The sequence below is a fragment of the Cebus imitator genome, unplaced genomic scaffold, assembly GCF_001604975.1.
Source record: "Cebus imitator isolate Cc_AM_T3 unplaced genomic scaffold, Cebus_imitator-1.0 Scaffold910, whole genome shotgun sequence".
Classification (NCBI taxonomy): domain Eukaryota; kingdom Metazoa; phylum Chordata; class Mammalia; order Primates; family Cebidae; genus Cebus; species Cebus imitator.
In genome coordinates this window covers 118965-128912 of record NW_016108225.1, presented here as the reverse complement: position 1 = coordinate 128912, position 9948 = coordinate 118965, and the positions used below count along the sequence as shown (strand labels likewise).

The window sequence follows — 9948 nt, the reverse complement described above, 5'->3', positions numbered from 1 at the left end:
GAGCATAAAATACCTAGGAATGCAACTAACAAAGTATGTAATGGACCCCTTCAAGGAGAACTACAAACCACTGTTCAAGGAAATAAGAGAGGACACAAACAAACGGAAAAACATTCCATGCTCATGGTTTGGAAGAATCAATATCACGAAAATGGCCATACTGCCCAAAGTAATTTATAGATTCAATGCTATTCCCATGAACAGAACTGGAAAAAAATCACCTTAAACTTCATTTGGAACCAAGAGCCTGCATAGCCAAGACAATCCTAAGCAAAAAGAAAAAAGCTGGAGGAATCTCGCTACCTGACTTCAAACTATACTACAAGGCTACAGTAATCAAAACAGCATGGTACTGGTACCAAAACAGAGATATAGACCAATGGAACAGAACAGAGGACCTGGAAGCAACACAACATATCTACGACCATCTGATCTTTGACAAACCTGACAAAAACAGGCAATGGGGAAAGGATTCCCTGTTTAACAAATGGTGTTGGGGAAACTGGCTAGCCATGTGCAGAAAGCAGAAACTGGACCCCTTCCTGACGCCTTGCACTAAAATTAATAAGTTAATTCCAGATGGATTAAAGACTTAAACATAAGATCTAATACCATAAAACCTAGGCAAAATCATTCAGGACATAGGCATAGAAATGGACTTCATGACTAAAACACTGAAGGCATTGGCAACAAAAGCCAAAATAAACAAATGGGATCTAATTAAACTCCAGAGCTTCTGTACAGCAAAAGAAAGAATCAGTAGAGTGAACTGAAAACCAACAGAATGGGAAAAAAATTTTGCAACCTATCCATCTGACAAAGGGCTAATATCCAGAATCTACAAGGAACTAAAACAGATTTACAAGAAAAAAAAAAAAAACCATTAAAAACTAGGTGAAGGATATGAACAGACACTTTTCAAAAGAAGACATATATGAGGCCAACAAACATGGTAAAATGCACATGATCACTGGCCATTAGAGAAATGCAAATCAAAACCACATTGAGATATTATCTCACACCAGTTAGAATGGTGCTTATCAAAAATCTAGAGACAACAGATACTAGAGAGGATGTGGAGAAATAGGAACACTTTTACAGTGTTGGTTAGACTGTAAATTAATTCAACCATTGTGGAAGACACTGTGGCGCTTCCTCAAGAAATAGATACTCCATTTGACCCAGCAATCCCATTACCCAAAGGATTATAAATCGTTCTATTATAAAGACACATGCACACGTATGTTTACAATAGCAAAGTCCTGGAACCAACCCAAATGCCAATCAGTGATAGGCCGGACAAGGAAAATGTGGCACATATAGACCATGGAATACTATGCAGCCATAAAAAACAATGAGTTCATGTCCTTTGTAGGGACATGGATGAATTTGCAAACCATCATCTTCAGCAAACTGACACAAGAACAGAAAATCAAACACCGCATGTTCTCATTCATAGGTGGGTGTTGAACAATGAGAACACGTGGACACAGGGAGGGGAGCATCACACACTGGGGTCTGTTGGAGCGGGGCTAGGGAAAAGATAGTAGGGGGTGGAGAGGTCAGGAGGGATAACATGGGGAGAAATGCCAGATATAGGTGACAGGGGGATAGAGGCAGCAAACCATCTTGCCATGTATGTACCTATGCAACAATCCTGCATAATCTGCACATGTACCCCAGAACCTAAAGTACAATAAACAAAACAAAACAAAACACTTACTGAAGCCTTCTGCATGTCAGACCTGTGTTGAGGAATCGGGGACAGAGTGGGGTCAAAAGCAAGACCTGCCTCCAGAGCACTGTCAGGGAGGAGTAATAAATGGCAGCAGAGAAGCCCAGAGAGGAGCTAAGGGGAGGAGGTCAAGTATGCCGTCCCAAGAGTGCAACCCAGACCAGGCATGGTGACTCACACCTGTAATTTTACCACTGTGGGAGGCAGAGGTGGGTAAATCATTTGAGGCCAAGAGTTCAAGACCAGTCTGGGCAAAGTGGTAAAATTCTACCTCTAGAAAAAATTAGCCAAGGCCAGGTACAGTAACCCCAGCACTGTAGGAGGCCAAGGCAGGCAGATGGCCTGAGGTCAGGAATTTGATAGCAGCATGGACAACATGATGAAACCCTGTCTCTACCAAAAATACAAAAGTTAGCCAGGTGTGATGGCATGTGCCTGTAATCCCAGCTACTTGGGAGGCTGAGGCAGGAGTATCCCTTGAACCCAGGAGGTGGAGGTTGCAGTGAGCCAAGATTGTACCACTGCACTCCAGTCTGGGTGACTGAGCAAGACTCCATCTCAAAAAAAAAAAAAAAAAAAAAAAAAAAAAAAAAAAAAAAAAGAAAAAAGAAAAGAAAAGAAAAGAAAAAAGAAAGGAAGGAAGAAAAAAAAAGTAGGCAAGCATGATTGTGCATGTCTGTAGTCCCAGCTACTCAGGAGGCTGAAGCAAAAGGATTGTTTGACCCAGGGAAGCAGAAGCTGAAGTGAGCCCAAATCGTGCAACTTGCACTCCAGTCTGGGTAATAGAGCAAGACCCTGTCTCAAAAAAAGAAAATGAACAAAACAAACAAAATAAAAGAGTGCAACCCAAATCTCTGCATCCCACAAATGCACCTGCTCTTGTCACATTCAGCCAGCTTCAGGAACCCTAGGAGACCAGGAACATTTCTGCCAGGAGTCCAGCTGGGGGAGCCTTTGGAGGGGCTGGTCATGGAGGTAGAGGTGAAGAGAAAGGGAAAACCAGACACAGAGAGGTTAAAGATATGCCCCCAACTACATATCTGGGAAGCTGTTGAATTGGGATGTGAGTACTGAGCCACATTCTTAACCAGGTCCACAGCCCGGATCAAATGGACCCTCAAGTCAAGTGCTTGGAAAGCCTCACATAGGTGGCTGGCCAGCATCTGTTACATACTTCTCCTGACAAGAAGCTCACTACATTTCTATTCTAGTGAAGCTCATCTGTGCATGGCTCTGACTGTGTAAAGCTCTTTCTTGGATAGAGGATCCACATGGGCCCTGGCTCTGCCCTCTGGACCCATATTCCTGCTGACCTGGAATATCCCTGCAGAAACCTGAAGACAATGGTGTGTTTCTGAGCCTTCTCTTCACCAACCTGGGTACCCTTCCCTGGTCCCCCCAGGCCCTCTCACCTCCCAGCTGTTTACCTAGCCTAAAAGATCAAGTGCATTGTTGAGACCACAAGAGAGGAAAGGCAGCTTAGGGGATCAGGAAAAAGACTTACGGCACTAATTTAGAGTGTTAGCCTCACCCTTGGCTTTATCCTTGCCTTCCAGACATTAACTTTTATCACTCCCCAAATTTTGATTTAATTACTCCATGTGTTGTCTTCGTTGCTATAAAATACCTCGATTCCATTTGGGGAGTAGAAATAAATAATAAATAAATAAAGGGACCAGCTAAGCCCCCTAAGTTTGGGAGGATGACCACATCTGGGTTCTTTTTCTCTTGTCTGCTTCCAGAACCAATTGTTAATTCTTTTAGTAAGTTTCAGGCCAGTTGACGTCATGATAATATCTTGAAATCAACCATAGTAGCCAAGCATGATGGTTCATGCCTATAATCTCAGCACTTTGGGAGGCTGAGGTGGGTGGATCACCTGAGGCCAGGAGTTCAAGACCAGCCTGGCCAACATGGCAAGACCCCCATCTCTACTAAAAATACAAAAAATTAGCCGGATGTCATGGTGCACACCTGTAACACCAGCTACTTGGGAGGCTGAGGCCAGGGAATCACCTGAACTCAGAATCCGGGAGGTGGAGGTTATAGTGAGCTGAGATCATATCACTGTACTCCAGCCTGGGTGACAGAATGAGACTCTGCTTCAAGAAAAAAAAGAAAAAAGAAATCAACCATAGTGAGGGTCTTTACACCATGAGTATTGGCAAATGCTACCAGTCGGGGCTTTCCCTGCTACGTTTTCTAGCACATAACCAAATATGCCTCTGTTCTTTCTTCTCCCCATGGAGCAGTCAAGTGAGGAAGACTGCCTGATCCTAGAGGCCCTAATTCTCCCAAGACACAGACTAAGGCTCTCATTCTCAGAAGACTTTCGCCTCACCTGACTCTCCCCTGTGCACGTTCTGTCTTACTTTGTAATCTTTTAGGAGCTGCAGAGTTTCGAGAATACATCCATTTAATCAACATAGGTTGAACACCACTCTCTGTCAGGAACCAGGCTTGAAACTTGTGACTGGGAACTTACAGATTGGACAGAGCTCCCATCTCTATCAGTGCCTCCGGAGGACTCACTAGATGGCATACATATAATACATGCTATCTCATTTAACCCTCACAACACCTGGGCCTATTTTACAGATGAGAAAAATGCAGAGCCTGGAGTGCCAATTGAGTCATTTCTATCTGTTTCATTCCAAAGGCCCAGACTTAACATTCCAAAATGACAGTGGTGGTGATTTTTTTCTTTTCTTCTTTGGGCTTCACTATGGCTCTGAGAGGAAGCTGTTTGTTGCTCTATTTGCCAAGGAGGAAAACCTGAAGCTCAGGGAAGTTGACTGGTCCAACTTGCAAGCTTGAATGAAAATGCAGAGCTCCATCTCCTAAATCCAGGTAATGATGCAAAATGAGCCTGCTCCTGGGGTGGAACCTTGAGTTGGGAGCCCTGAGTTCTTGTCTCAGTTCCACTGGGGATGTCAAGGCTGACCTTGGACACGTCACTTCTCATCATCTAAGCCATTGTGTGCTCCTCAGCCCTAATCACTCTGAATCCCAAACCCTGCCACACCATGCCACTTGAGCTTTATTATGGGATGTTTCATGAACATTGCCACTTACTGCAACACAGATGGGACTCTCTATGTCTTTTCCTCATTTGTAAAAACTAAAATAACAATAGTTTCTACTTTACAGGATATTGTGAGGATACAATAATATACTCTCAATGGATCCCTCAAGGATGCTTGATGAATGTAGCCACTAACTCTCTGGAAACATGTCCCCACTGTCTAGCTGGGTGTGGTACTCATGTATGAAGCCCATGTACATTCAAGTATCCACCAATCACCTAAAATGCACACAAGTTCATCCATTCAGTGTTGACATGGACAGATAGTGTGGTGGACTACAGATGGCTACAAATTATTTGTCATGCCTTTCAAGAAATCTATTTCCCATCCTGGCATGGTGGCTAGCACCTGTAATCCCAGCACTTTGGGAGGCCAAGGCGGGCAGATCACAAGGTCAGGAGTTTGAGACCAGCCTGGCCCATATGGTGAAACTCTGTCTCTACTAAAAACACAAAAATTAGCTGGATGTGGTGGTGTGCACCTGTAATCCCAGCCACTTGGGAGGCTGAGGCAGAAGAATCACTTGAACCCAGGAGGTGAAGTTTGCAGTGAGTCAAGATTGTGCCATTGCACTTTAGCCTGGGCAACAAAGTGAGACTCCATCTCACAAAAAAAGAAAAAAATCTATTTTCCCTCCTGTTGAGTCTAGGCTACCCTTATGGCTGCTTACCAAATAGAATGTAATGGAAGGAACAGTGGCCAGTTATAGTCCTGGTCTTTTGAAGACTGGCAGTTTCTGCTTCTCCCTCTTGGAACACTTGCTCTTGGGACACCACTTCTCAGAAACCAGCCATAATGCTCCAAAACATGTACAGAAGCCACATTTAGGCAGTCTGGTTGACAGCCCCTCTAAAGTCCCAGGCAACATCCAACATGAGCTGCCAATCATGTGGATGGGCACCTTGGATATTCCAGCCCACTGGAGCCCCCTGATGCCTGCATCCCCAACCAACATCACATAAATCAGAAGAGCTTCCCAGCTGAGCACAGTCAACTTATAGAATAATGAGATTTAAGATGGTTATTGCTTTAAACCACTAAGTGTTGGGGTAATTTGTTATACAGCAAACCAAAACATATGTTATACCCGTTTATGAAACTATATTTCTTTACTTTTTTCTTTGAAAAAGATTAGACACTCTATACAGAAAACTATAGACAATAACTTGCTGCCTGTTTTCGTACAGCCTGCAAGGTAAGCATGATTTTTACACTATAACATGGTGGAAAAAAATCAAAAGAAGAATATTATTGTATGAGCTATGTGAGAAATTTATATGAAATTCAAATATCAGTATCCACAAATAAAGCTTGATTGGAACACAGGCATACTCATTCAGTTATATCCTGTCCACCGCTGCTTTGTCATGAGAGCAGGAGAGTTCCGTGGTGGTATCAGAGACCATATGGACCACAGCAACTAAGATATTTACTATCTGGCCCTTTCCAGGAAACGTTCACCAACTCCCTTCTGTAGAGCATTAAATATGTATCACCATTTTGAACTTAAAATCCTGCATATAAGAGCTTGTATTTGGCCAGATGTGGTATCTCATGCCTGTAATCCCAGCACTTTGGGAAACTGAGGTGGGCAGATCACGAGATCAGGTGTTTGAGACCAGCCTGGCCAACATGGTGAAACCCCGTCTCTACTAAAAATTAGCTGGGCATGGTGATGGGCACCTGTAGTCCCAGATACTCAGGAGGCTGAAGCAGGAGAATCATTTGAACCCAGGAGGCAAAAGTTGCAGTGTGTTGAGATCGTGCCACTGCACTCCAGGCTAGGCAAGAGAGTGATATTTTATCTCAAAAATAATAATAATTATAATAACTTGTATGTGTCTGAACAATTATTTTTTATTTTTTTTAGTTTAATCATTTTTATTTCAAGTGTATTTTAAATATCATAAATGGGGTTTCATTATCTAAAGTTGAAACATTTATCCTTCATAGCTTCAGAATCTGACAAGGAATTGTAGACCATGCTTTTCAAATCCAGTCTTCTTTGCTATTTTTCAAACTTCTGAGCTCTAGTATTAAACTGCTTCATTCTAAATGTACGGTTTTAGATAACTGTTATACACTTGTTGATAAGGGTTTTCTGAAAACAGTCTATCAAATATAAAGAATGGTTTCTATCTAAGAATCAGCAGTGAGGGAAGAAATATTAGACACCTATCAAAAATCAATTATTCATTTTAAAAATAACAGAACCAGTGCTGCTCTATGTCATAAAAGAGAACATGGAAAATTAATTTTTATAGACTTTGGTAATATTTTATTCCCAACAGAGGCCTTCAATCCTTTTACACACAGTAATCATCAGGACATACTGAGTAAAAATCTCAGGTATTAACCATGGCCCTAAAATATGCTATTCCAAAGAGGAACAGGTTACTTTGGAGAAAAAAAGTTGCCTTGGTGACTTCCCTCAAATGTTTATTTTAAATAAAAATAGTTGATGGAAATATTTTTTAAACCAACTTTGGGTATAATATGGCATGCCGCCCATCAAACAAAAAAGGAAATCAAAACTCTCTTTCCTTTTATAATGAGTTCTCCATCTTTACTTTTAAGATTACAACGTGTTCACCTTTTATGCTTGTTTACTTTTTTTGCCTGTCTAATCCAATATTTAATTTTTTTAAAGTCTACATTTCAATGTAGTAAGAGTTATTTTTCAAATAATCTTGATAACCCAGAATACAGACACCAGAGCAACACTCTCAAGTCACACTGTTTGACTATCATAGGGATGAAAATGGACGGATATCTGAAGATAGGTATTTCCTCTGCTGTCTCTGAAGCTGAGCAAGCTTTTAACACATGAGCAACACAGAACTCCATTCCTCTGGAGCTCCTTTAAACTCAGAATGCTTCAATTCAGTAAGGCAATATATTATTCTTAAAAATTAAAGTTTGGTCACTAAGAAGGACTGAACAAAAATTATTCCCCTCCCATCAAACACAATCAGAAAAGTTCTATAAGGCCCTCTTCTCCCCACAAAAACAGGGAAGTAGCTGGGGCTGAAGACATTAAGTGTCACATTCCAGTTCCTAAAACATCACTGCTATTTGCTCAAAGTTGTAGGTCTATGTATTTCCTTTTCTAATACGTCCCGATTTATAAGTTTATTTCCACACATACAAACGAGCACATCTGTGCACATGCACACGCACACACACTCAATCTCAAGTAAGACACTGTTTTGTATTTGCTGATAAATTATGAGGCTTATGAACTAGGTGTGTACAGGGTTTCATAGGTGCTTTGTAAACATCAGAGTCACTTGGGTCCCTTCCTCCATAAGCCTAAAATCAAATTATGCAACCTATGACCACTACTTTCCCAGACGCTGTTCACAGGCTGCATATTGACGAAGGGTAGAGAAAAAGTCCTCGCAACTGATGTTTAGGTGGGAAGGCAAATAGACAATCTCAGTCAATCTGATGTGCCCGGGAAGAAAGCCTAATGTGCAGTCCACAGGATCAAACTTCAATACTAAATCAGGATTAGGACAACCATTTGAACTAAGTAAACCACCTAACATATCCACATCCAAATCTGTGGGTCTCTTTTGCTTCTGGGCTACTAACTGGCAAAAGTCCTGAGCAGCTCTCACAGTATCTGCTTTTCTATCTTTTGAGGACAGCACCTTCACTGCTAAATGGCAATTTAAAACTTGATCATCTTTGTCATTACTATTTGCAAACTGGTGAATATTTTGAACAATCTAGGCCCAGAAGTTCTTGCTGTTGTTTTAAAATTTCATCCATCGATCTGGAATTATTTCTTTTGAAAATACCTGTAATCCTAGCACTTTGGGAGGCCAAGGCAGGAGGAACACTTGAGGCCAGGAATTACAGGCTAGCCTGGGCAACATAGCAAGACCTTGTCTCTTGGTAGTTGTAGACGTGAATGTAGTAGATGCCCACGGCCATACACCACACCACCAGGCTTGTGATATCTGAGAAGCTGGGCTCCTGCTCCACCTCGGTGAACACCAGGCCCATGTGCACAGGCAGCTTCTCCAGGGAACAGCTGTTGTCGTGCTAGCGCAGCCGGTGGTGGGCGGCTGCTAGGCACGACCCCCGGAGCAGGTGCCTGTGGTAACGGTGGTTCCTGCCAATCGCCAGGGGCTTGTGGAGCGTGAAGCCGAGCAGCACTAGGACTGCGACAGAGGTGGTGTGGTAGGAGCGCCTCCAGATTTAGTTCCAGGTGTGGAATTGAACTCGGAGCCAAGAGGTGAGTGTGCGGTGCAGACAGAGCAGCGTGTGCAGCATCTGCCACACCAACTCGTACAGCCCCATCATACTCTTGTGGCGCTCAGGCACCCTCTCTCCCTCCCGCCCACTCCCGCGGCATGATGGCTTTTTATACACTCCTGTGGCAGGAGTGGGTCATGGCCTGATGCCCAAACCCCTTTCCACTGCCAACACTTCACCTCACCCCCACCACCATCTTTCTCCTCCTGTCTGAACACTTATTTAGGGCTTTTCTACTTATTTATTTTTAATGTTTATAGTGATGTGATCTCACTGTATTACACTGGCTGCAGTCCAATTGTGCATTCATAACTCACTGCAGCCTCCATGTCCTAAGCTCAAGGGATTTTACCACCTCAGCCTCCTGAGTAGCTGGGACTACAGGTGCATGCCACTATGCCCAGCTAAATCTTTTATGTCTTATTTTGCAGACATAGGGTCTTGCTATGTTGTCCAGGTTGGTCTCAAACTCCTGAACTCAAGTAATCCTTCCACCTCGGCTTCCCAAAGTTCTGGATTAGAGACATGAACCACAGTGCCCTGTCTATTTATTTGTAACTCTGAAAGTTTTCAGAAGTATAAGAATGGCCCAACAGTGTGCAAACATAGGAGGAATGGCTAGAAAGCATTCAAAGAGAGATCAAAGGGATACTCTTTGATTATGGGGACCAAGAGAGGACTTTGAAGAAAGAAACTAGGGGGGAAAAAGGGAAAATAGGTAGAGGGAAGATCCAAGATGGCCGTTTAGGAACAGCTCGGAGTTGCAGGTCCCAGTGAAAGCGCAGAGGGTGAGTGGACGCCACATTTTTATTGCCCACAGACCAGGAGATTCCCAGGCGGAGGAGCCCCATGGGTGGCCAG

At 42.9% G+C, this 9948-nt stretch overlaps 1 pseudogene across 1 annotated transcript; it reads right to left on the bottom strand.

Moving 5' to 3' along the window:
* Positions 1–7292: 7292 nt before the first annotated feature.
* LOC108298184 lies at positions 7293–9135 on the bottom strand (annotated as a pseudogene). The gene is made up of 2 exons (XR_001822477.2): positions 8714–9135; positions 7293–8635 (listed from the first exon to the last, which is right to left on the bottom strand). The product of XR_001822477.2 is annotated as a dehydrodolichyl diphosphate synthase complex subunit NUS1-like (transcript).
* Between the last annotated feature and the right edge of the window lie 813 nt (positions 9136–9948).